The following is a 27,288-nucleotide window of genomic DNA, read 5'->3' as shown; positions in this document are numbered from 1 at the left end:
AATCCCCAGCAATAAAGCTCACCTTTTTTTCAGAAGTAACCGATTTCATGCCAGTCCACAGCTACTCCTGTAAAGTATTGCTTTCACCTCATGTGTTTTAAAATACAAGAAGCATTTACAAAATAAATACATGTGTTTGTATAGCAAAGAATTACTGCAAACATATACTTTTGATTTCCCCACATCTGGAAATGCAGTTAGGTTACATGAGGCTTTCAGCTCATCACAGGAAAGCTGTAAGAAGCTAACACACAGGAATCCACATAAAACAAACAAACAAAAAAATCATTACAAATAAGAAGAACAACATTCTTTAAGCTTAAAAAAAAAAAAACTCAAAAAAATGTCTCCCAAAACCCTGAATCAATCAACTGGTAAACTGTCACCATAGCCAAAACCCAACACATCATCTTTCTTCTCAGACTGCAATCCAAAGATTTAGCACTGAAAATGAAGATGCAGCAGAGAATATGAAGTTTTTTTGCATGATTTAGACTACCAGATAAAGGTCTAAGCAAGCAGTGATTCTTCTATCCACACAGGGACCACAACTCTGCAGTACAAACTTCACTAGTGAGAAATCTTCCAAATGAACTCAACCAGACCAGCAGAGCTGAAGATTTATCCCGTTCATACCCCGCAAACAGAAACATGGCACAGGAACAACACGCAGCATTTCTCCACAGCAATGCTCACCCAGCTCTCTAGAGAGGTAAAAGCAGAATGCAGAGGACTGATTTCAGCCCTTCCTATCCCTCCAAGGCTCTGTGCACCTTCACTCCCAGCTGGATGCAGACAGCTCTGTGAGCACCAGCAGCAGCTGGGCTCACTGAGTGCCTCTGGGGCTCCTCTCTCCCAAGCACACAGCTCCACAACCACCCACAAAAGCACCCCTGCAGCTTACAGAGCCCACCAGCACCACACCAACTCACTACCTCTCCCAGTTAAGTACCACATGCTTCCTCCAAGGTGTCATTCTTCATTCATTCCACACGGAAGAGATGGGATTACTCCCATAAAAGCAGTGCAAATAGTTCTGTTACCTGGTGCAAAGACTAATTTAAGACATTTTCTTGTAGAAAGTCACACAGATGAAATGGCACACCAACTATTTTTATATGGCTCTTCTTAAGTTCATGCTCTCATTAGGATATCTCAAAGGAGAGCATTTTATTAACATCTGTTGACCAGGCTTGGCACACATGCCAATTCCAGCACTTTCTCAGTTTGTAAAGAAAAACAAACAAAAAATTAAAAGCATGCAGAGCCAAACCCACACAATACTTTAGAACGCATCCAAGTAGACAGGAGCCTGCTCGAGAAAAGCAAAACTATACCAGTGACATGTGAATGCAGGAAAGCAGCAACCTGTACAACTAAAAAAAAACTTTGCCCAGTTTGTCCTCACCTGGACCAAGGTCTTCTCAGAAGTTATTTCTCTTCCCAGCCACCTGGTACATCTCAGGTCATCAAGAAGCTACTCTGTATTTCATAGCCAAAACCGAGGGCATCAGCAAAAAGAACAGCCAGCCTCTGCTACACGCTGCCAGATCTGAAGGGCTTGGGCAAAAAGGAAATGAGTCCCCGTATCAGCTCAGTCGCAGCAGAGATGGCAGGACCTTCCCCCGGGCAAACGCAGATGCACACCGGGGCTGCTGCTGCCAGCCCCGGAGCGAGCAGAGCAGGCCGAGGGTCCCCGAGCCCGGCTGCCGTGCCGGGGAACGCAGTAGCCCGGGACACCGAGGCCGGCCGAGCCTCTCCGCCCCGGCTGCCCTATTTGAGCCCTCCGTTGTTCTCCCAGGGCACAGCGCTCCCCGCCCCGCCAAGCCCCCACCTTCTCCTCCAGCGCGGGGATTCTCCAATCAAAGCAGATAAGCGCATCATGTGAGGGATGGCAGACACGCTGAGGGGAATTTCCGAGAGCTCCTGCAGCAGCCACGGCTACAGGAGATCTCCCGGCTGAGAACCAGGAGCTAAGCAGGGGTGCCAAAGTGCCCACGTTACCTGCAACTCACGGCTCCTGGGGCAGACTGCAGCACCTCATTTGCAATCTGCTCTGATACACCTGCAACCACATTCCATCTTCCCCTGTCGTTTACTGTGTGACCACTATTCCTGAGCGTATCTTGCTAGGCAGCAGTACACAAATAACACAGGCTGAAAGACCAGAAAGCAATAATTACTCAGTCTCCTCTTTGCTGATGTCAGACATGCAGTACAGCTCTCCAAATCCACCAGAGCACCCAATTAATCTGCACTAATCCTCAAGAACTATATCTGAAAAACAAGTAGTAAAATCAAATCATCCAACAGCCTCTGCCTTGCAGTCACCACACCATGCTACCCAACCTCTCCTTTAACACATCTGAGCTTCCCTCTCATCTCTGCCAACAAACCTACAGAGAATTCATCAGCCTCTCTCCCCACCTTCTTCAGAAATGCTTTTCTTTCCATGATCACAGTCCTTCATAGAAAAAATTATACCAATTTCTGTTGGGTTCAACAGATCACGTGAGCCTTGCCAAAGAAACCACTCCATGGCTCAATTTCCTACTTCCCAATAAGGCATTCATATCCCATTTCAACACACACTTGACCGAGAAGAATTCTGTAGGAACTGTCCTAATTTGTGTATTTCAAAACAAACAAGCTCTCGCTGCTGCTCAAAGCTATCAATCCCTTTCTTCCCTGGGTTTCCTTCCAGCAGCGGCAGCAGCAGTGAGACGGCAGAGATGGAGTCAAGCCCTGGATCCAGCACACAGCCTCGGCTCAGAGGAGAGTACAGAGCATCTGTACATGCAACAAGTACAGCACGTGCAGCAACATCCCCAGCGCACGTTCCCAGAAAAGAAAACCAAAGGGCACATTTGAGACACATGGCAATTTTAGGCATGGGAAAGAAATATGTTCAAGGAGTATAAAAATGGGAGCAGAAAACCCCGTAGAGTTTTGGAATGGTCTACAAGAACAAGGAGGAAGAAAATGCCACTTTGCTATGAGAAGTTCTTTCATCCAGCTTCATTCAAGACCACAGCTTACATCTCAGAGAACTCCCTTATTACTTGTTATTTTCCACATCATCAGTGTTCACAGGATCATGGACACTCTAGATCACTGGAATCCAAGAGATGCTCCTTATTAACCTTCCAAGTCCTTCTTCTCTTTTGCCCCCTTTATTAGTCACTGACCTCCTGGCTGATTACTTCCAGTCTGCACCAACGTGCGTGCTCAGGCTGAACGGAGAAATTGTTAGAAAAGGGAAATTTATCTGTAACTTCAAGAATAAAGAGCCTGCTCTTTAATACCTTTTTCATACCCATTTCCTCCTTACTAAAGTGCACCCAAAATTCTGTAGCTGAATATATATCCCCTCTTGGCTGGCATATTGCTAGACCAACTGCAGACATAAATTATTTCTATGTAATTATTTGATAGTTCGATGACATTTGTAAATTTTTTATCTTCATAATTTCAGATGGTGCTGCACATAAAAACAACAGAATACAAACACCAAGACTAGATTAAGACTTTTCAAGTGAAGGGTCTATTGGTACAACATCTGAGAAGGAGCAACGTAGAGAGTTTAATTAGAACAGTCCCTTTTAAATCCAGCCTCTGTAATGTTGCACACCAGCTCAAGGTCTTCTAGGTTGCAAGGTTGGCTCACAAAGGAAGTTTCAATTTGAGAGTCCCAAAGTCAACTGAACAGAACCGGTTTCTTCAGAATGGAGAGGGCAAAGGCACTTTGTTACTTCAGCACCACCAATTTCAACCAGTCTGCAAACAGCCCTTACAATGGAGCACATTCCAAACAGGCTGTCTCACCTCATTTGCCAAAGCTCCCAGTGATTGTTACTGGGGAAGGAACGGGCTCTTACTCTGGGGGAGCTCAAACAAGGGACTCTTAGCTCTCCTGGAGTAGGGCCTCATGGTGGTACAATTATACATCCCATAGAAAATAGAAGGCAAGGCTCTAAGTTTGGATGTACGACAGCTGCCAACCAACTTCTTAACCTGCACTTTGGTCCCTGGCTATTGCATACAGCAGGGTGAGAGACCCACCATGAGCAATTAGGAGCACATATGGGGTATAGAATAGATTTCTTTATCAGGCAGCTTGGAGCAATTGCATAAAGTCAGATTATGGATTCACCTGTAAGGTGGTCATGAAATATAGGAGGACAAGCAATGCTCCATGCTGTCCCCATGGTCTGTCTGTCCCATGACCAGCTATGAGCCACAGGTGGCTCATGTCTGAGCTTAACAACACTGACTGGCAATGGAAAAGAACAGGAAACCACAAAGAGATCCAAGTGACAGCCCCATCTGCCACAGAAACCTACATGGTGCAAAAGGCAAGTGGCCTTAAAAGCTGGATGCCTTGTACTTCTCCCTTTTCACGAGCAGATACACCACATTAACCCAACCTTTCAGTGACACCACACTGCTCCCCAGGAACAGGCTCTCTCCTACAGGAAGACTGACTAGTGCCTCTAAGAATTCTAAAGGTGAAATGAAACGTTATAATCGCTCACAACTATCATTTATCCAAAAGTAGTATCAAGGGAAACAGGATACTATGACTCCATGTTTCGCTAGGAGGCTCTTCAGAGGAGAGGAAGATGAAGGTCTTGTCTCATTCTCCTCCAAAAGTCAAGATTTTGAGTTTTGCTGTTGCACAGGCACAACTTTAACATGCACTTCGTTCAGTGGCTGATATGTAGAATGACTTGTGAGGCAAACCGACCACAGCTCTTCACTACCTGGCACAAGCTGATGTTGGTCCTCACAAGGAGGGGATGCAAGTGTTGATTTCCCTCCAAGATCCCTGCAGGGAAGACACCAGCAGCCCACCACCCAGGAGTCTGCTGGAGAGGAACCTCTAGGGCCACAGCTGAGCTGCACCACCTATTTCTGTGACTGGCAGAAGCCGCTTGGGAGCGTCTTGCCCTAAAAACTGCAGATTCCCAGCATCAGCACCCCACAGACAGCGACAGAGGGCTGTTCTGCTGCTGCTGCTCCCCATCTTGTGGCACCCTATTCCAGGCACTCAGATACGCCAGCATGTCCTTCTGGAACAAGGGCCTCACTGCTAGGCTAATGAATTCATTCCAGTATGGCTGGGAACCTGTCCTTTCCACAAGCCCCTTTAGCCGTATTTCCTAAACTTCCAGAAAGCACTACCACTGCTGGTAAGATGGGCGAGGAGCAGCAAGATAGATTTATATAGTTTAGTGCTCACAGGGCAAGATACAAGCAGAGCAGGATGGCTAATGCCAAAGCACAGTACCTCTGGTGTTTATACCACTGATATCCCACACATTCTAACCCTCTACAGGTCAGCTCTTTGGAATACAAAGTCCAAAAATCACATTCCTTTTCTGCAGAGGCAAGAGGACCACAAAACCTGCTCCCAGAAAGTCCTGCCGAATAAAACTCATCTGAGCCTTTGATGCGTGCACATAGGTGATTTTGATGTGGCACTATGCATGAATCTTTCATAAGAATAAGATGTCCTAAATAGTATAATCAAAAACTTTTGAGGGCTGGATCATACACACCTCCACTGTGTGCAACTTCTCCAGACATCAAAGAGTCTTCCCCAAACCAGATGCATTACATATCTTGCAAAATTAGTAAATGTACTCAAGCCATCAATTTTGCAATTTTTGAAGTAGCACAATGCATCTATTTATTAGAGAATGGAACTAAGCCCAGGCTGCTGATTAGCCATCCCACAAATAATGCTTATGCAACCCTTCGTAATGATTTCCACTAACAACCAAGCGGAGATTTTATGACTTGGAAAATTTCACTTCTAAACCAATTTACAACACTTCCCAAAATCTAATGGGACAGATGATTGAAAGTGCAGAGGAAAGCAGCCTTCTCCGAAATCAATGAGGTACAATTTTCATAAGTAGTCTCTCTTAGGTAAGATGCCTGCATTAAGTTTTGGTTCTCATTTCTAAAATTCTCATAAGTACTCCTCTTTCCCTTCCTCCCTTTCCTCTAGAAAAGGGATTAATTCAATTTTAAGGAAAATATTAAAACAGCAGTTTCAGACTTCAGTCTCTGGCAAATTCCAAAGAGGAAGGAATAGCAATTGAGCTGTTAAAACCACCAGGGAAAGCAAACCACCAAACAATTCGAAAAGCCCACAAAAACGACAAGATAAAAAATGAAACAGAAATACAAAACAAGTCATCTTGGTAAGCACAAAACTTATATCCCTACAAGCTTTCAACACGGTATACCTAAGCCTGGTGAAAATGAAGCCATCAGTTCCTACACAGCTGTAACAAATACTTGACAGACTTCCAGCACAGCCCCAAGTTCACCATCACAGCCAGCTATTACTGGAACAAATGCCCAAAGTCTGCAACTGAAGTCAGCGGTGTATGTCAAGCCCAAACAACTCGCCATTGTTTTTGAAAAGGTGAAAACAACACAATATTTCGTGTGAAACCTAACAGAGAAGTATTTCCTCTGTCAGTAAGGGAAATTCAAATGACTTCTCTTTCCTGCCCCTTTTGGTCTTCCCCTTCAAGAGGAAGAGAGTCTCTTCCCTGCATTCTAAGAAAAAGCAGAGAGTATGGGTTATGCATAAATTCATGACAGAAAACACTATTTTAGAACAAAGCTCCTGTGCGTGGGTGCATGTCTTTAAAATAAAAGGCATTGTTACTCTCCCAAGTGCATATCCACAGCCAGCAATCAAGGCAGATCCTCACATTTTATTTTGACAGCCACGCAGTCATATTTTCACCAGGGGTTTGACTTTCCCATCAATACCTGGTTTTTAGCGATATCATCAAGAGCTGAATCAAAACTGACACGTGAAGGCACACTGGTATTAATGGCTGTGGAAGGGAATTCTCATCCTACAGCTCTGTAATTTAACCACTTCACCAAGGTACCAGTTGCAGGGAGGAATAAATCTGTTCTCAACTCGTATTTAGGAACTGTCTCTGCACAACACAAAATTGCTTGGCTGCATATAATAGTCATTATTTTGTAGTTCATGACACTGTTAGGTACCCTTGATCTGGTGAAAGCCTGCAAGTACTGAGGCCGTAACACTTCCAGAAGCTGGAGGGAAATTGACCTGAAGTGAGGAGCATCAGCTCGCTAGCACTGCTCAGGTAACCTCCAGAACACAGCCCTGAACACAAGCGTGCTACGGAAGAACCTGCTCCATCCCCTCGCAGGATCCCAAATACGAAGTCTTCCCCGGAACCCTCGTTAACACCAATTATTAAATCGAAAATTCAATGGCGCAACAGCGAGCAAACTTTGAGAAACACAAACATTATTTATGTATTAACAGAGGATGATGCACACTTTACTGAAGATTTATACTGTGCAAGACTTTGTGTCAAATCCACCCTTCCTACAGACGCATCCCCATGGACACTTTAACATTATATAAACTCCCCCTGAGATAATGATTATTCTATAACTTTCTAAAATCATCCCCCTTTGGGAAAGTATTACCTAACAAACACACATTAAATGCCTCACAAGCGCATTAGATCCCTGGGTTTCTACTAGATGCTAGCATAATAGAATGTTTGTACTTTATTTTGAGATATTAAAAAAAAAAAAAAAAAAAAAAAGAAGACCAGGCTGGATAACTGTAACTGCAAAGGATAAACAGGATTAAGTAACAGGTGTCTGACTGCACATAATAAGTCGTGCATGGAATACAGTGCACAGCCTTGGAATGGCTATGGAATGGAAATGGAAACATTGCTTTTGCACCTTGCTTTGAAAATCACCAGTATAAAATTTACAAACGTCTTATAAATTTCAACCACACAGACAGTGGCAACAGGAGCACTTGTATCCCCACAGACCTTTGGATATATACAAAAGAAAACAAACAATCTTCAAAGGTAAGCCTGCGAGGAGGGGAAAAAAAGGGGGGAAAAAAGGAAACAAAAAAGGGGGAAAAAAAAGGAAAGAAAAAACCCCACTGCAAGAAAGTTATACTTAACTACACAGAAACATTTGTCACACCGCCCAGCACTGACAAAATCCGGATACACTCAGAAACTACAGCAGCGAGGATTGAGGGGAGGACTCCAGCGGCCAGGCGCGCACACAGTGGGACCCACACACGGAGGGACCCACACACGGACACGCATGAACTGACACACAGACACACGCGTGTGTGCACAGCCCTGCATGTGTGTCGCACACAGGCGTGCATGGCACGCAGACACACCTATGTGACACACACACACCCACACGGGTGTGAGGGACTCGCACGGCGGCAGCCCCTCGCAGGTGGCGGCCCCTCACGCTCGCGCCGGCCCCTCACGCTCGCGGCAACCCCACACGCTCGCGCCGGCCCCACACGCTCGCGCCGGCCCCACGCGGCCGGGGGAGCCCAAGGTTACGGCCCGGCGCGGGGGGGGCCCGGGCAACGCCGCTCCCCGCCAAGGGCGCGAAGCCGCGGACACAGCCGCGGATACCCCCCGTCACCCCCCCGCCTCAATGGTGGCCGCTCCAGCCGCCCGTACCTCAAGCGCCGAGGCTGCTTCCTCCTCTTCCTCCTCCTCCGCCTCACGCCGTGCCAGTGTCTGTGTGTGTCTGTGTGTGTGCGACCCGCCCGCCCCACAGCGGCGGCGGCTCCTCCTTCCCCCCTCCCTTCCCTTCCCCTCCCTCCTCCCCCGTCGCCGCGCCCGCCTCAACCCCCGCAGCGCCCAGAGACGCGGCAGGGACGGGGGAAACCCCAGGGCGGCCGCCGCCTGCGCTGGCCGGGCCGGGCCGGGCCGCCGCCGGCTCCCCCCGCCGCCGCCGCGCAGGCTGCGGGCAGCGCATGGCAAGTGGGCGGCGGGGCCGCGGGCGCGGAGCTCCGCCCGCACGGCTCCCCCCGAGCGCGGAGCTCCGCGGCCCCGGCCGGCAGCCGCAGGTACCGCACGCGTGCCCCCGGAGGATGCCGTGCCGGCGCGCCTCTGTTCGCTGCGCGGATCAGAAAGGGCGAGGAGGAAATCCCCCTTCCCCCTGTGCTCCCGCCAGGCCTGCTGCTCTCCAGGCTGCCAAAGGCAGAAAGGCGATATTGCGGAGGCCGCTGGAGGGTTCCCAGACTCTCGCAGTTTTCATCTCAGAATTACAGTGGGACTCCTTGGGGTTTATTGGAGTGAGCCTTGGAGGAGCTCAGCGCACACGGAGCGCGGGATTCCCTCTTCCCACATCCCCTGGCCAGCCCTTTCCCAGCTCATGACTGTCCACAAACCACTGCCACGGGCTGCCCTGGTGCCCTCCCTGTGCTCCCCTCTTTCTGTCACCTTGTGCTCGGTCTCAGCTTTCCCCGTCTCCTCATGATTTCAGAGAAATGCTTTCCCCCGCATCAAGGAAAAAAAGCAAACGTGAAACGCCCACAAAACCAAACAAATTGCTGAGCTTGACAGGCAGGGCAGGTTCCCCATCCCTGTTCACCTGCAGCCCGACTTTGGACTTTGTTAGCGAGCTGTGGAACGTGTGGGACCGCTCCGAGGGGACACCGGCACCGAGAGCCTGCGTCGGGAGAGACAGCAAGCTACAGACGAGAAGTTATCCAGGGTGAGCTGAGGAAACAGTGCAGGAAAATCCTTCCTGTAGTCACAGAAAGGGAGCTGCATTGCTATGAACTACTCGAGCCACTAACACAGTAGCCAACATCTCAGGCTATATTGTCCTATAACATGCACTGCACAAATCCAAGCTTGGAATGGGAGCCCCCATCCCGACACCACTGCTAGGATGTGATTAAAAAAAATATATATCCTGCTTTCAAGAGCTGCCACAGTGCTCCTATCGAAGAAGTAAGCGAAGGGGGGGACTGAGAGCAGCGGCAAGGATGCCAGGCGATTGCAGGGCCAGCCTGTCAGCAGAGCAGAGCTGCGCTCTCAGGGGCTCCTGGAGCCCAGGCAGGTGCTGCCTCAAGCAGATGTGTGTGTTTGCTGAAGTAGCTTCAGTTAGAAATCCCTCATGGGCGCAGAGGCAGGGCTTTAGAAATCCACCAAGGGCAGCAGGGCTGCAGCCGGGGCTGGGGTGGGCATAGCACGCTAAAGGAGGTGCAGGAAGGAAATAACAAAGGAACCTGGAAGAGAAGCACGTGAGCTGGACCAAGGCCAGTGTTGCTGGCAGGGCTAAGGGGATCTAGTTAACAGGATATGGGAGCAGCAATTACAGCCATTAAAGATGGAGGGTATCGGCTTGAATGTCAGATGGAAGGGGTTAGGGAAGAGGGGTTTTTGTTTGTGGTTCCAAAGCGTTTGTTTCTAAATGAATGGGAGATGGATGCATTTATGTGTACACAAATGAAGTGCTCCATGTCCTTTTCATTGCTTTCCTTTGGTTTGTTTTTTTTTCTTTTTGCCATTGGGCTTTATGTAAATTAAGTTATTATATAAGTAGTAACAAAAAAGTGTTTTAATTCCAATGAGACATAATCAGTTGCTCGCTGGAAAACAGTATTGGATTCTCCTTAGGAATCCCTGTGTGGTTTCTCTTCAGCTCTCTAGAGCTGGCAGAGTCTGTAAGCAGTGACATTGTTATTCTGGTCCATAACTCTATCTGGCTTTTCCCATGATTTCTTATCTCCTTTTCCCCAAAAATGGCTTCTACGTGACTGTAAGTCATGGCTGCCTGCCTGTGCAAGGAGATTTTATTCCAGTGTAAAATTAGGCCTATTATCTTCATTATTGTTGTTCTTAAAACAGCTTTAGCAAAATGTAGGGACTTGAAAGGCTTGGGTAACTGCATGAAATGCAGGCAAGCAGTGGCATCTCAGAATTAGTGGAAGTATAGTTTCTTTAGAAAAAGCTGCTCTTTGTCCTTTCCCAAACACTTCTTCCCCTTCTGCTGTCACTCCCTGACCTGGCTTGTTCCCTGGGAGAAGGGCAGTCAGCAAAGGAACCCGTGTCAGGACCCTGGGTCTGTGAGGAAGCAGAGTTACTGACAATGTCAAGGGTTCTTCACACTAAAAGGAGTTTAAAGTCATAGAAAGTCAGGCCATACAAAGGGTCTGAAATTCCCCACACAGTTGCACATGGCTGGGCCAGGCCCTGTATCAAGATAAATTCCCACTTCTGTGAATTTTGTTGTGGCACAGCTCTGTCTACACACTTGGACTTGTAAACACAACAGCTGATGACAACAGTTTCATCTTTGTTTGTGTCCTGATGCCCTCCTGGCTTCAGCAGTCAGTGGGACTTGGCTTCTTAGGGATACATAAGGAGTAAATCCCAGAACCTCTGAATTCCCAGCTAGTTCTTAGGCTGACTTGCTGTGGACAACATAGAGCTGTCCTGTTTAATTTGCTTCTAACAGGACAACATTGGGTATTATAGCTTTAGGAGCAGCAAATACAAACACATGCAAATGCTAAAGATTTCACCCTCATGACTTACCAAAAAGATTTAGGGAAAGATAAACTGTGCCAGCAATTCCTACCAGGTGAAAACAGTATGTCTCAGAAAACACAGCAGAACAATCCTAACCTCTGCAGGTTCAACCTCAACCACCTGAACCCTGGTGCATTTAAAATGGTTGCCCCATAAAGGTAGAGTGCCACCTTACCTGATTATAGTTAGCAAAAAGCTAGAGCTGCCTCCACAGGAACCCACTTGAGCTGCAGCATATTCAGAGTGAAAAAGAATTTTCCAAAGACATTGGTATTTTGGTGTGTGTTATTTCCAGTGTTATTCCTTCTCTGATACAAGGGTGCAGGATGTTTCATAATCACAGCCCCACTAGGTCTTAGAATATCCACCCAAAGGAATTAATTCTCAGTGGTTTATTTTTGGGCTGTGTAGAGCAAAATTTTCCTTGGCCTTCAGCATGTGCAGGCAATAGGCATAGAAACGTGGTGGGTACTGGAGTCTGGACCTGCAAAATTCAGTGAGAGTGGTTCTATGCCATTAGCTCACAGCCAATCTGTGACAGATCCATGTTGATCTGACCTGTGTGTGCTCCTCACTGGTTTATGCCACCTCTTGGTCAGGCCATTGATTATGGATGTTCTGCTGAATGCCTTGACGCTGCATGCTGAGGGAAGTTCCACGTGCACAGTTAATTGCCATTAGAAGCGTGGTTCATTAACCTGGGCTGGGGGCTGCACGCAGCAGCTCCGGTGCGTGTGGCTGCATGGATTTCCATGCCCGCTGTCCCTGGGGAGAGCCGGGCTGCTGCCCCGCTGCCACAGGGCTCTGCTGGGCGTGCCACCATCGGCCGCTAATGGTGCTGCGGTCGCTATTGATGGGGAAAGCACTGCCGCCGCACAGTCGATAGCAAAGCAGCCGCCTAGGGCACTCATTTGCCAGCCCCGAGCATCTGCAATGCAAAAAGGCTGATCAAATGGTCACCCGAGGGCCAAACTGCAGGCTGAAGTACACAGACACTTCATTTCAGGTCTTCTTCCAAAAAAAAACCAAACTAGCTGAGGTGAATATTTTTGATTAAAAGTACTTTTGATATTTTTCATAACTGTTTTTGTGAACATTGCTGGGCCATTTTGTTGCAGCTTGAGGCAGACAGCAAGCTTGGAATATTTTAGTCTGGTAGTTAAAATTTTGGCAAAATACTGGAAGTCTTGGCAGTTTTAAATGTAGATGTCTCTACCAGCTCTCCCTTGCAAAATGTTCGTCTACACAAATATTTTGGTTAGGCAGGACACAGCAAAATGAAAGAGACTTTAGTCTTGAAACTGTCCTTTTCTGTAGGTTTTTTGCTCAAGATTATTAAGTTTCCACACCATCCTGTTAAGTAAATACCATCCTGTTCCAGACCTTCATGGTCCCAATCGTTTGTATCAGCTGTGATCCCTTTGTTTTGTGCACCCATATCCCATCAAATGCTTTGATTTAGGAAAAGCTGAGGTTACTTTACTGAAAGCTGAAGCAACATTTCCTCCAGTATCAGATCTTTGATTTATTATAAAATAAAATTATCTGTGATCATTTTTCAACGAGACTGTTAGCTTCCTTCTGGGCTTTTCAGGGAGCTACACATACAAAGATTGATACAATAGGAATGAGTGGGAACAAAGGGAGTGTTTTTCCTCTGCCCACAATATAATATTAATGACAGACATTGCAATTATTATTTTTGAGGTCTTTCTTATTAAAAGGAGTGTATATTACTAATCAAGAGTGCCGTAGTGGATCTATTCAGGATGCTAATTAGGCCCTTCATTGTGCTGGGATATATTTATCTTCAGGCTTGTGCTTCAGGTCTTCTGAATGCAGCACTACAGAAGCACAGGGCTTGAGAAGGGTTCCTCCAGAAGCTGCATAATGCAGCAGGGAGGGAAACAGAGCTTTCAGGGTAATGCTGCTAATGAGATTGTGTTTTTCCATTTGGATGTTAGGGGAAGAAAAGGGTTGAGTTTCTTTGCCTGACTTAATGACAAGAAATTTAATTTAGCATTGAGCAATACTTTTTGTATCTTTTAAGGTACCAGTAAGGTGTCTCCACCTTCCAAAGAAATGGCATCAGTATCAAAAATAGCACAGTACTGTTCAGCCTTCCAGACAAGGAGCCAGTCAGGGTTTATGTGTGCAAGACAAGGGGCTCTGTCCTTCATCAGCATCCTGTCCCCATCCACCGCGACCTGAACAAGATTTGTTGCTGCATGCCAGGTTCAGCAGCCCAAGGAGGGAGCCCTGGGGCTCCTTTCTCACTTCTGGGAGCTCATTCCTCATTCCTGTCTGTAGAAGAACAAAGCCCCACTGCCCCAGTGCAATGAGAGAGTGAGTTTCACCTCCAGTCTCACCCTCTGTGTACTTACATGGCCAATAAGACTCAGCCTGCCTGCTGAGCTCTCAAACCTGCTTCTGCTCCCCCTCCTCAGCTGAGTGTCTGCAGGGGTGCAGATCAAGTTGACTTTTGCCTAAGTGTTCCAAAAAGGTTGGCATTGCCTGCAAGGAAATCGTGAGAGTATTGGCACAACCAGGCTGAAACAACAGCGCTCAGTGTTGTAAATGATCCATAGAAAGACAAGCAGGTTATGTAAAAAATGCTCTTTGAAAATCATAAAGGAAAACTTATTAATAAACTGTAACAAATCTGTGCTCACTCAGAAGTACTCTGCTTTAAATATTAATGCAAAATGCAAGAACTTTTCAGTTCAGGATTTTTCTGTCTAATGAAAGACTTTAAAGAAGTTGCAGAAGACAAAAGCAGTCCAACCCATGAACCTTCCTATGTGACTTCTAGTTCTGTAGTTGACAATCCTTTGTTTTCCGTCCCATCAGATGCTTCTCAAAACCCATTTTCCTAGTGTCTAACCACTTGTGATTTGTTTATAGTGATGGAGCTAAAAAAATTCACCATCAGTGAATTTCGGTTCCAAAGTTGCACTCTAACATCAGCAGCGAGTTTTTGCATTAGCCCTCCAATGTAAACAGTGAAGTCTGGGGACTCTTCAGCTTGTGGGGTTGGTGTTTTTATTGTGGATTGTAGGACTCTTCAGCTTGTGGGGTTGGTGTTTTTATTGTGGATTGTAGGACTCTTCAGCTTGTGGGGTTGGTGTTTTTATTGAAGATTGTAGGACTCTTCAGCTTGTGGGGTTGGTGTTTTTATCATGGACTGTAGGACTCTTCAGCTTGTGGGGTTGGTGTTTTTATTGTGGATTGTAGGACTCTTCAGCTTGTGGGGTTGGTGTTTTTATTGTGGATTGGACACCGTGCTTGCAGTGGAGGGTCCCTTCCAGATGTCTGTATACATTTCCTGTATCTGCTTCTCTGTAGTTTCCATTAGATCTTCTAGGAGAAGTAGCCTAATCAATAGCATTACTGTTTGTTTCCCCTCCTATAGACATATTCCTCTTCTTCCTTTTCCAGGGCTCAGGTTGTTTTCTCTTAAAACTTCTCTGAGTAGTTGGATGACGTGGTTGGATTACTAAGGTGCAGAAGGCATTTAGATGTCACCTGAGTCTGTATTTATTCAATGCAAGTTTAAGTGCTTATGGAGTATCCAGAGGCTTTCCATGCTGCTTTGACATCAGAGATGGCCCTTGAAAATGGCAGTGTGTGTAGTCAGACCATGATCCTGGATAGAACAGTGAATAAACAAAAGAAATCATGTCAGCACCCTGTCTGAATGGCCCTGATATTTCAGTTCTCCTGCCACTTGTCACGTTTCTGCTCTGGTACCATTGCAAAAAGCCAGGTGGCCTGGCCTGTCTTTGCTGCCCACCCAGGGGAGGGGACAAGCCCCCTGGGAGCGAGCCAGCCGTGTTCTGTGCACTTCAGCTGACAGCAAGCAGGGCAAGGCTGTCTGCTGGTGAGGGAGAGGGTGGAAGGCCAGGGCAGGCACCTGTGTGCCAGAGGGGCCCAAGGATATGAATGCCGCCCACTGCTGAGCCATCTGCAGGTTATTGCATGCCCTGATGGACAGTCAGTTATTAGAAAGGAGTCACACCAAGTCCACTGCGTGGGCTTAAGCACATCTCCTCCTGCTCTGCTGTTATTTATCTCTTCCCTGAACTTCCAGCATTTGTTTTTAATTCATATACTGACAGTGACACATGGCAGGAGTCCACAAATGCATAAGATAGCAGCTGGTTGAGCCCCAAAGGAACTGTGTTTTGGCAATAAATCTGAGGAGCAGACAGCAAACCACACTTTGATAGGTACAGAGCAGGTTGGTCTCTTGAATGCTTATGTACCTGCTTGCTGCAGGGCATGCACTTACTCAGGCAGCACCAATGCAACATCAGTGCCCTGCCAAAGCAGTCCCTGGAGACCAGTGAGGTGAGGATCACACAAGGTCCACCGGGTTAGCACAGGGGAACTGCTCTTACCCTCCTCCTCCCTCCTTTGGCCATGAGTTGTTGCCACATCCATAATTAAACTGCAGCTGAATAATTCAGAGTCTATTCAGACTGTCTATTGTCTGTGCTGAGCAGGGGATGACTGTCTGCAGCAGCACACAATGCACAACAATGCTGTAATACCATATCCTTGCTAACTCCAGGGGTAACTTCTTTTACCACAGAGCCACCTTTGGAGCTTCCTTTGTTTGTTTGGTTTGGGGTTTTTGTGCTTGCTCCCTTCTCTATGCTAATACTGCCCACAACTGGATCTTGAGCTGTCAGTGACCAACCTGCCCTTGCCATAAGGAGGGGAGCAGTCTCCAGTAGCAGGCTGGTAAAGAACTTCCTTCCTGCATCACCTGGCCAACAAGCTGCACCACAAAAACAAGGTGGTGTCCTTACCAGCAGCCTTGTCCGGGCATGCAGCAGGGAGGTGCTGCATTTTCCTCAGGCTGTGTGACAGGGCCCTGAAGAGCTGACAGAGGATGGGCCTGAAGGAGCTGGAAAGGGGCTTTGTGACTGCAGCCAGGAGGAGCTGGCATGCAGAGGGAGCTTCCCACTTGTCTCAGCTGCTGGGAGAGGCACAACCTTCCCCAGCCTTCACCCTCACCATTGCCCCACTGGTGTGCTTCCCCTGCACTTGGAGCACAAGGCCTGACACTGCTTGTCAGCTTGACCCCAGGCTGCAGGGTGGGATACGCTCAGTCAAATTCATCAGTGCCAGCCTCAGAACATATTCAAAACAGAGAGTAAATACATTGTTTCTGTCTTTCTTTTTCTGTCACCCTGCACTCCCCGTCACTTTCCTTCCTGGATCTGTTGCTGCTGCTGCCTCCCACAAGCCTTTCCCCACGTTCTGCTCTCCCAGCAAGGGCAGGGGCTCTCCCTGGGGAGCACAGGGTCTGCCCCAGCAGCACCACCAGGCACTCACTGCCTGGCAGGAGCAGAGACAGTCCCCAAGTCACCTGGGCTCAGCAGAGGCTGGGACAGAGCTCAGGGCGTGCCAAGCAAGCAGCCCTGAGCAAATGAAGTGAAGTAAATTATTGATGCAATCTCACCAGTCCCACCAGCTCTGCTGAGGATGGATTTGGCCCAAGGAAGCAGCAGGAGGGCAGCACATGAAAAAGTCAGACCCTGGGGAGCGGAGAGCTGAGCTCCACATAGCACCCTGACGAGGCTGTGCACACACAAGAACTGCCATGCAGCTCCACAACTGCTCATCTTCTGTTCTCCAGCTCTGGAGTATCACTGCTCAGACTAAAACCTTAATGAGTGCTTGCCAAGTTCTTGTAATCACACCAAATTTCATAATTTAAACATGTTTTGAAGCTCCAGAGAAAAAATGTACATCAGTGGGAACCAGCCATCTGGAAAGCTTTGGATCTTTTTTTGCTCATTTGTTTGTTTGCAATTCAGCTATTCCAGTACTGTAAGGGTAATTTAGTTATTTATTTATTTTCAAAGTTTTTTAGGTTACAACAGGAGTTTTAAGTAACTCAAGCAGGGATAATTCACCACTATGAAAAGTAAATGATTCCTGAATGATGAATGAGGTTTGTGGTTATGCCAAGGTATGGTCCATACTGTTAAAAGCCATTACTTCCTGATGCTCTTTGCATGACAGTTTCTTGTAATGCCATTTTTCTCTTGCCTCCGAGTTGTAAGAGAGGGGTAGAGTCATAAACTTAGGGTGCAAAAGAGACAGAAGCAGCCTCACCAGCCATGACCTATTGAAAGGTCAGATCATCAAAAGAAAAAGAGCTAGTGATACAAAATGCCTTCAGAAAACATCCTGTGCAATATGCCATGATCCTGGCCCAGGTGCACTGTACCTGATGAAATTATGTATTACAATATGTGCCAGCTCTGCTTTCATACAAAGTCAAAACTGCTTTAAGTAAGTGATAAGATTATCTCTTCCACATTCACACTTATTTTTTTAATTATTTATCCTTGCTGAAATGAGTTGATATATCATTTTATTCCTTTCATTTTCTGGACAGGTTTTTTTGTTATTATTTGTTTCAGTGGTACTTTTGAGGCACCTAAACAAGAAAATAGAGTCGGGAGAATTGAACACGAATTAAAGTGAAGGAAGAGAGAGACTAACAAGTGAGCTATGACAGCAAAGATTACTTTTGGGGGAAAGAAATCGGCACAAGCAGAGGAATGAATGGACACAGAGGAAGAAATAATGACAAGAGAGAAAGAGAGGACACAGTAAAAGGTAAGAGATGGCAAAATTTGTAATACTGAAGAAAAAGGTACACAATAATCTGCTGTAGGGGAAAAAAACATTAGGTTGTAGAGACAACTGAAAAGGAAGTCAAAAGAATACACAATTTTATTCCAAAACCAATTGCGAGTCCAATAAAGTGTCAAATATAGAACAAAATCAAATAATCCTTTAAATGACAAGATGCATGACCTTGGAGGAGACACAGCAGTTTTCAGGTTTTTTTCCCGGCCAGATCTCAGGCAAAAACTGGAGGTGTTGAGTAAATTTTTAATTGAGAGCATAAATGATTTACATGTTCACAGCAATGCATCCCTCCTTCCTCTGCCACCAAGTGAAATTCTTTCACAGCAAGCACCAAACCTTGATTTCCAATGTCATTGTCATAAATAAAGGCTACTCCTCTAAGCTTTCTCCCCTTTCTGCCAGTACATTGCTTTGTGCCCACTGCCCAAGAGAGAAATTTCTCTTTGAAAATCTGTATTTTAGAGGAACATGGCAATCCAATCAAATTAGCTGTTTATAGCCTTAGGAGGCAAAAAAACAACTGTTAGCATTTGGATGTTTCCACAATTAATGTTTGTATGATCTTACATCTTAATGTGAATGTATTTGAATGCTTTTGGGTGCTGCATAATAAAGAGCTGGTTACTAAACTTAGCAGCACTTCATGTAGATTAGACATTATAATTGATGCTTACAGAACAGGACCCAGAGAAATGAATTTTATGTTGCTCCAATTTCACTGGTTTAAATTAAACAGTTACAAAAGGTCTTCATACCACGTGGGAAGGAAAAAAGTGCACGCATTCATGGGTGATGGCAAGCAATTGTGTTTGTTTGTTCTCTGGAGGTGCATGGATGTCTTGTAATTCCTGCCCAGGGTGAGCTCTCCCAGCTCAATTCCCTGTGCTGCAGTCTCAATTCCCTTGCTGCATCAGACTTCAGCCTCCTCCTCCTCCAGCATCCCTGTCTCTGATATTTTCCCTGTTTCCTTGCCCTTTGCTTCAGTCCCTGACTAGTGACAGTATTACAGCCTTGAAAGATGCCCCTGTCCCAAAAACCAAGAAGGATACTGCTCACACTGGGGTTTTCTTCAGTCCTGTATCCACCCTTTTCCAGTCTGAGGCCTTGGACATGCCCTGGGGTTTGAGCTCACAGTTCAGGAGCAGGAGCAGGCTGCCTTGGCTTGCCTCCTTTGGCTGGCCTCCCCAAAATCCTCATGTACTGGTACATATTCCTCTGCCCCCTTCCTTCCCCATCCCTGCTCCTCTTCATGCTTCATTCAGCTCTGCCAAAAATCCCAATTTTTGGGTCCCAATCTGTTCTAACACCACCAGTTAGTCCAGGTTTTAGCAATTTTCCAGTCAAAGACCTGGGTTCATGCACAAAGCTTGGAAGAAGAGGCTTTGCCTAGAGCAGAAATACTCTCCTTTCTTTCTCCAGAGCCTGTTCATGTGCCAAAAGCCTTTATTGATCAACCTGTATAGATCTGCTGGCACTCTGTTGTGCCTTCAGCAGAAAAAAGACTGCCAGAGGCACAAAGTGGGAATAATTCATATTAGTCAGGCTGGGAGCTGTATATTGGGATAGATAACCCAAATCATCCCAATATGATCTTCTACCTGGGAGACAATTTCCTGTCCAGATGCCAGACCTGAGGTCAAGCAGTGAGATCAGCACCTCCTGAGCCAGGAATGTAACTCAGCTGCACTGATCCATGCCAGCCTGAGGCAGGTGGGCAGCTGCAGGCTTGTATCCAGGTACAAAAAGCCCTTATCCCTGGTAAAAAGCCCTTATCCCAGGTACAGAGCCCCTATCCCAGGTTACAAAGCCCTTATCCCAGGTTACAAAGCCCCTTTCCCAGGTTACAAAGCCCCTTTCCCAGGTTACAAAGCCCCTTTCCCAGGTACAGAGCCCCTATCCCAGGTTACAAAGCCCTTATCCCAGGTTACAAAGCCCCTTTCCCAGGTTACAAAGCCCCTTTCCCAGGTACAGAGCCCTTATCCCAGGTACTGAGCCCCTTTCCCAGGTACAGAGCCCTTTTCCCAGGTTACAAAGCCCCTTTCCCAGGTACTGAGCCCTTTTCCCAGGTTACAAAGCCCCTTTCCCAGGTTACAAAGCCCCTTTCCCAGGTTACAGAGCCCCTTTCCCAGGAACAAAGCCCCTTTCCCAGGTACAGACTGCAGCCTTGGCCAGCTCCCTCCCAAGCAGGTGCCACAAGGCTCCCAGTCTGGCACTGAAAGGCAAAGTGGTACCACCACATTTTAGATTTAAGGAGTGACTTGGATGTGTGACCCCAGGAGACAGCTCTGAGTTGTGCTGGATTCATAAGACACTAAGGAGAGAAATCTCATCCTTCTTTGCCTATCCCACAAAGGAATATCCCAGAAGGTGTTTTGGATGCCAGTAAGGAAGCAGGAACCCCCTGAATCTGGAATTTACCTCCATCACAAATAATCCTGAATAAACACCGTTAATGAGCTCTGACAATGCTAGTATGAAATTCTGTCCCAGCAGTTCCTCATTAAGCTGGCCTGTTCCAAACACTCTAATCTAAAATTATGTGTATCAGGGAAGTCATAAAAAGCAGGAGCTCTAATCAGCAATGTTTGATGAAAGAAAGGAATAGATAAGATTTTTCGTATGCCTAGTTAAATAATGGCAGAAAAGGGAGGTGAAGACAACCACAGGCAGGGGAGAACCTGTAATCAGGCCTCATTAATACTATAGTTAATTGATTTTCTGCTCAGATTCCAAGGAGGAACAGGAATCTTTCTTTAAGGTGGGTAATAGATTAACAAACATTGGAGAGGCAGAGAGGAAGGGACACACTTGTATCTAAGCAATGTGAACTTTTCCAGTTTTTCAAAGTCTATTTGCTTCAGAAGTTAGCATGAAACTCAGTGCTACAATAGTCACAGCCTTAAAAGATTTTTTCCCCCCAAACTTTGCATGCTTAACAAAAAAAAAAATTGTTTTTCCCTTTTTGTGAGACTTCCCCTCTCCTTTTATCATATCTGGGGAGCCATAAATTGAAGAATCCAGCATTGCTCTACTCTGCTAATCACTTGGCCTACATTTGATTCTCTTTTCAAGTGGTGATTCAGGTGCTGTGACTAGTGAGACACGGAGAGAGAAACAAAAACTATTTTCCCAGAATGAAAAAGGCCTGTTTTAATTCAGTTCAGGTAAACTATGCAGACTTTTTAAGTGCTTGGTGCTGACTGAGATTAAACAGGAGCAACACAGTGCCAGAAGTGTTGTCCAAGAATATTATCAAAGTAATGGTCTGTCTAAGCACATAAATATGTTTATATGGGGTGTTGCTCTCTGAAATCCCATAGGCTGCAGAGGGATGGCATCTCCCCCAAGCCCTGATATGTCCATTGTGTCAGTGCTGAATTCATCCCAATAGTCCAAATCCAAGAGCAATGCTGCCTTACAAATCTGTTTACCTCAAAGTGCACCTTTTTTTCCCCTCTAAAACCTTTTCCTATTTATACCCTGCTTCAACAGCTGTGCTTTATTCCCCATTCAACATCCATTTTCCCTTAAGAGGGATAATTAATTTAGAACTCCAGGCAATCAGACATAGGTGAGAACCCAGCTTTCCTGGTGTTGCCTTTCTTTTCTTAGCCATTAAATGGTGCAATTGTGCCTCACATTTACATGGCAACAAGGGAATACACCCAAAATCAACACCAGAAAATAATTGCTTTTAGTGCTTATGCTAGCATCATGAAACATAGAAGTGCAGAAGTCGTATTCCTCTACTACAGTATTAATTCATCCTGGGTTCTTAGGTACTAGAAAATCAAGAACTGACAAAATTAGGCTTTGATGTGTCATTTTCACTTAAGCAACCCAATGCTTGCCCAAGTAAATAGTTTCAAGAAGTGTTTTCAGGAACCTTGGGCGCAGTAACACTTCAGAGATTTCTTTTTCCCATCAGAGAAGAGCAGCCTGTTTGCATTTATTGGGGATTTCTGTATGTGCTCCCTGCTTTTAGTGCTGAAGGCTGCCAGCAGCGGGGAGCTTAACCTACAGGAGAATCTCAGCCCTTCCTTACCCAAAGGGATGGATGCAAAAGGTCACATTGACACTGCTAAAAGGAAAAATGAGTCCCCAGGCTATGGGAGCTGTCAGCTTAGGTGTTTTGTCTGAACTGGTCTCAGGGTGTTGTTGACCCTTAGGAAGAAACTCATCCTCTGGGACCTGAAAAGGAAGAGGGGAGCTGGGAGATAGTTGATGTCACCCTTCTCTCAGTCAGGTTTTAATCCTACAATCTGACATCATCTCCCTCACTGCCTTGGGTGACCTGGGTGCTCTCAGCCACCTTGTCCTGCTCCCTCAGGGAAGGAATACAAAGCAGGAATCAGGTCATACGTGTCCTGAGAACATATAAATGGGCACATATTGGTGATCTCAGTTATTTAGTGAGATCTGTGCTCATGTTTCATCACCCTAGACTGAGGTCAAATCCTCTTTTGATTTTAGCGTGTAAAAAGCCCTTTCTTGATGCTGTAATTAAGTACATTATTTATTCCATACCCTTCATGCAATGAATGACTTCTGCTAGCCTGCTTTTTGCATGATTTCCCTTTAGAGCTAAAGCAGTGGGGACAGTGAAAAATATATTACTTGTCACCTCCCACCCCCCAGTATTGGCAGGGTGTGCAAAGTACGAAAGGGAGAACATTCACACACGCAGTGTTCTGTCACAGAGAGTCTACCTGGACTCCTGTTTCAATAAAATCCAGGTGATTCCATGTGATCCTACCTTTGCAACACAGCATGTGCTCACGCTGGGTGCATTGTGTTTTGCAGACACTACGGGAGAAGCCTGACGGAGAGGGGCTCACGGATGAGAGGAGAGAAAACCACACTTGCAGTCAATAAAAGCAGCCCTCACAGAGGATCTCTCCACTCAGTGACCTTTGAAGTTGCAAGGACACATGGCCTAGACAGGTAAGGGAATTATGTTACTCATTATTTTACCGTGGCTTGTGCTGTGAAGGATGCTCGTACAAGGGAAGAGCAGTTTGCAAAACTGTGTTTAAAAAGAGCTGGGCTTGTCAGCCATGACAACAGCTAGGGGAAGATTTAAATAAAATAATAGGTGTTTTCTGCCTTTAATGTCTATAATTAGTTAATGCAGCGTAAAAACCAGCACATCATTACTCTTCCTCTCTCCACTGTAGAAAAAATCAACAAAGAGAAAACATGCAAACCCAGTATTTTTTAGTTTGTCTTTTAAGAGCCTGGCTCCTGTTTAGTATGCATTTAGTAACGATGCATTCAAATGAATAATTTAGACCTCTCATGACAACTTTTCAAGAGCAGTTTTATCAATGTCAGACAGCTTCCCGTTTTTGACCATAGAAACACAAGACAGAAACCACCACTGCCATTATTAGTTTTGGCTCATCTTCCTGCTGTTTGGATAGGAAAGCCCCATTTAATTTTATTTTTTTTTTCCTGGGAGTGAATTGGCATCGTTACTTTTAGAACTTCCTGATTGTAAATGCTGAATCAAATGTATTATCATAAAAGAAAAAAAAAAAAAGCCCTGCCTTGTACCAGCACTGCTAAAGCTGCAAAGCCAGACACTCCTGGGAAATGTTAGAATTTACACTGTCTTAATTCTGCAGGTTATTACTTCTGTGTTCTAAGGCACAGACAGTCACCTTACAGGTACTGACAGGCTTGTTTACAACAGACCCAGTGATGCCACATTTACTTGCAGAGGCTGGAAGAGGGAACCATCCCCACTCAGCAGAGCAGTTCCCTTTGTTGACAGTACTTTTGGTGGCAGTTGTGTGAGGAAGGATTATTTTAAGGGCTTTTATGTTCAGCTGCACACAATTGCTGCACATTCTGGTGCTCACACCGACAGCCTCACAGGGGTTAGTTTTAAATCATGGACTGTGTCTGTCCCTTTCTGTTATGGTCTATGGATCTAGCAGGTGTAAGGAGTTCAGCTTGCCCTGCATGAACCATCTCAGCTGAAGGCAAAACAAGCTCCAACCTTGTATGAATTTTTTCCATCCCTGTGGGTTTTTTTCAGGTTGTCACTTAACTATTTCACTTTGTTAGGGAAGGATACGTTGAGTAAAAAGAACTTTGAAATCAAGAGGTCAGCTAAAAATATCACAAAACATTTAGTATTCCCTTCCACATGCTCATGGAGATTTTTTCCAGCTTTTTCTTTAGACCTTATTGATTCCTGTTATGAACATAATCTTATGTAGGTGCACACCCTGCATAAGGTGCCAAGCTGCACATTGTTCTGTTGGATTCAGTAATAGACTTAAATTTAGCAATTTTCTGATTGGAAATAATGCCATTATTCATGTGCCCTTGTACCAACTCCCAAGCTGCTGCCTGGCTCTCTTGACAATATGACGTGCCTGATGCACATTATCTCAGAGGTCAGTGCAGAAGGAAAGGTGTTATGCAACGCTCAAGAACAAATCCTCCAAGGAGGAGGTCTCAGATAGGCACAAAAATCCAATCTTGGCACAATATCTGCTGGGTCCTTGCACACTTTAAATATATGCAGTGCTCCCTTCCTGGGTATTACTTACAGCTGAGACATCAGCACTGGCTCAGTACACACAGTGGTGTAGTCATTGGACAACAGGCCACAGGAATGATGAAGAGCAGTGACTGAAGGGATAAACTGGGAGGAACAGGAGCTTATTCTTATTTTTTGAGGTTGTATGGAGGTTTTCCTTATAGCATATGTTACTTTGTGAGCACCCTGCAAAAGCACCTAAAGACAGCAATCTAAATCCACAAGCAGTTGAGCAGCAGCAGTCAGTTTGTATTCAGAATTTTGCTTCCCCATCAGATCTAAACTTAAGATTTTGGGTCCAGTTGTTCAGTGGCTTGATTGCCATATCTGAAAATATGGCAATAAAGTCCTCAGAGCATTGTGAAAAAGCAAAGGCTAGAACTTCATCAGCCCAGCAGCCAAGGTGTGAGCACAGAGTAAGCTGTGAGGCATGCCTAGAGCAGCCTGGGAGCAGGAGCCAGCCTGGGCTGGGCTGAGCATCCTGCTGCTGCAGCCAGCCCTGCCCTCCTGCTGCCCGCTGTGCCACAGCCCAGGCACGGTCAGGGCTGAGCGTGCCAAGGGAGAGGCTGTGCAGCTGCAAACAGCTGGCACAGGGACCTGCCACAGGGACCTGCCACAAGGAGCACTGATGGGGACATGAGCCCCTCCAGGCCCTGCAGCTCTAAGGGAGCCTCTTCCTTCAGAGGCTTGCGTGCAGCTCAGCACGAAAGCTGGGAGGACCTGGAGATTAAAATATTTGATTTGCCTGAGCAGAAAGCCCTTACTGACACAAACCAGGGCCTGTGATGAGATCTTGTTTACCAGGCAAGTGTGGGGCTGGAAATCAATGCACCAAAATTGCTGTGACCAGAAATTAGACTCACTTAGTGAACGAAATTCATTAAAACAAGCTATGCCTCACATCACACCTTTTGCATGACTGATTTAACACTGTTACTTCCTTCTTACTTTCTCCCAGAATGACCTTTCTAGAGCAAAACATTTGTAGAAAGTCACTTGTAAAAATTATGAAGTAGAAAGTAATAAAAAATGTCAGTCTTTTATAATGAGGCACTTGCTAATAAAGCCTTTAATTAAAATGTTGTTGAAAAACTTAAAAGACAATTAAAAAAACCACAGATGTGTGCAGTAAGTCACTTGTGCAACATCTTTAGCAATTCTTTTTAAGAACCTTTGATGGGTTCTCTTTATATTAAAACTTTCCTTTAATCCTTTCCCCTAAACATCAGTTGCCCCACACTTGCATTGGCCATAGTCTTATTAAATAGGTATAAAAGATTTTCTTACCAGGAGTTACTCTGCAAAAGTGATTTGAAGTTGAAGGAAGAAGCTTTGTGACTCAGAGGTGCAGCAGACACAATGGCAGGAGTGTGTGAAACTGTAGAACAAGGGGAGAGACAGGAGCTGGTGACTGGGTTACTAATAGAGCTGGGAGTATCAGTAGCTAATAAATTCCCTGTATCTCTCAGATACAGGACAGAAAGCCCCAAGGCCCTGCCCACAGAAATTGGTGTTGTGCTGCTGACTAACAGCACCAGTGGCTAATTTAGGCAAGCAGATCAAAATAAGCCTGATAAAAACAAGGAAAGGAAAGATTTGTGTCCCTTGTATCTTTCTTTCACACGGATATCCTTGGGGTGGCAAAGGAGAGCTGGATCAGTTCCATGTTTGTGGTACAAGCATCAGGTGTGTGTGCTGTATGCACGTTTTTATGAAGCACATTTTGGGGGCTGACACTTCTTTCCTCTCTTTTTCTCTCCACTTCTCCATCCCAAGAGAAATATCCTCCAGCTAGTGCTCATGCCAGCAAGAGCAGCAGTAGTACATCTATGTGTAGATGGTGGAGAAAAAGAGCTTCAGTTTCCAGTGCATTGCTGGCAATCAGCAGAAACTGAGAACTGTCTTTTCTCTCCTGAATGCTCACCCACAAGCTCAGCTTCTCCCCCTGAGCACGCTGTGTGGGGTGCACAAACCTGCAGAGCCCCTAGGCACAGCTATATAATAAAGGTGTTCATTGCCAGCAGATTAAAATTCAGTTTAACACCCACTGGCCCACACAGAGCTGCAGTGGTAGCAAGGAGCAGGTCTCATTAGCACTCTGCTGTGCTGCCCCATGGACCCAGGAGCTGATAGCAGTTATTTATACTTTTACAAGGTAGGTAGAAACCACAGAAATTATCACAGTTGTGCTTAGACTGGGAGACAAAGGTGTGTTGGCTCACTCTGTGGTGCTGGGTGCCCCAGGATTTGGGATATCAGGCTGGATAAGGGATGTGCAGGACACACACCAGGGAGAGAACAAGGGCTTCACTTGACTCCAGAAGCCAGAGATGCTCTAGGATCCTGTGGTCTGGCCGTGGCTCTGGGCAGCATCCAGCAGTGACAGGCAAGTCCTCTGAGTTGCCTAAAAAGAAAGAGTTTGTTATGAAGAAACCCTCTCCTGACATGGAAATCATGCTTTTTACTATTAGTAAATACCGATTTAAAATAATCAATAGGAGCAGGGCTTTTAATTTCTGAAGGCACAGAGGTCCAGGGCTGCAGGGCTACAGTAGCTGACTTTCATCACAACTGGTTTCAGATGGGGATTTGAAGAGCCTCATTCTTCCTGCAGATCTTTCTTTCCAGGAATTGGAAGAAGAATGCAGCCTAAGTTGCATTTGC

At 45.9% G+C, this 27,288-nt stretch overlaps 1 protein-coding gene and 2 long non-coding RNA genes across 11 annotated transcripts in view; 1 reads left to right on the top strand and 2 right to left on the bottom strand.

Annotated features, from left to right (window-relative positions):
• PLCB4 (phospholipase C beta 4) overlaps positions 1-8,686 on the bottom strand; it is a 177,609-nt gene extending 168,923 nt beyond the window's left edge. For 5 of the 9 annotated variants that reach the window (XM_054629428.2, XM_077176301.1, XM_077176300.1 and 2 more), the window contains exon 1: positions 8,529-8,686. The gene's annotated coding sequence lies outside the window, so the exon portion shown is untranslated. Of the gene's footprint in view, positions 1-1,408; positions 1,778-8,528 lie in introns of those variants that run through there. The other 4 variants (XM_077176299.1, XM_077176298.1, XM_077176295.1 and 1 more) reach the window with 4 other exon arrangements.
• Positions 8,687-8,801: 115 nt separating this feature from the next.
• On the top strand, positions 8,802-23,073 carry LOC143693656 (uncharacterized). The gene is made up of 3 exons (XR_013181596.1): positions 8,802-9,570; positions 17,837-18,035; positions 22,875-23,073. It is a non-coding gene; the product is annotated as an uncharacterized LOC143693656 (long non-coding RNA).
• LOC143693657 (uncharacterized) lies at positions 11,638-27,027 on the bottom strand. Its single transcript, XR_013181597.1, has 3 exons — positions 26,913-27,027; positions 25,912-26,002; positions 11,638-15,042 (listed from the first exon to the last, which is right to left on the bottom strand). It is a non-coding gene; the product is annotated as an uncharacterized LOC143693657 (long non-coding RNA).
• Between the last annotated feature and the right edge of the window lie 261 nt (positions 27,028-27,288).

Source organism: Agelaius phoeniceus, chromosome 3 (assembly GCF_051311805.1).
Source record: "Agelaius phoeniceus isolate bAgePho1 chromosome 3, bAgePho1.hap1, whole genome shotgun sequence".
NCBI classification, from domain to species: Eukaryota; Metazoa; Chordata; class Aves; order Passeriformes; family Icteridae; genus Agelaius; species Agelaius phoeniceus.
This window is presented reverse-complemented; position numbering and strand designations above follow the sequence as displayed.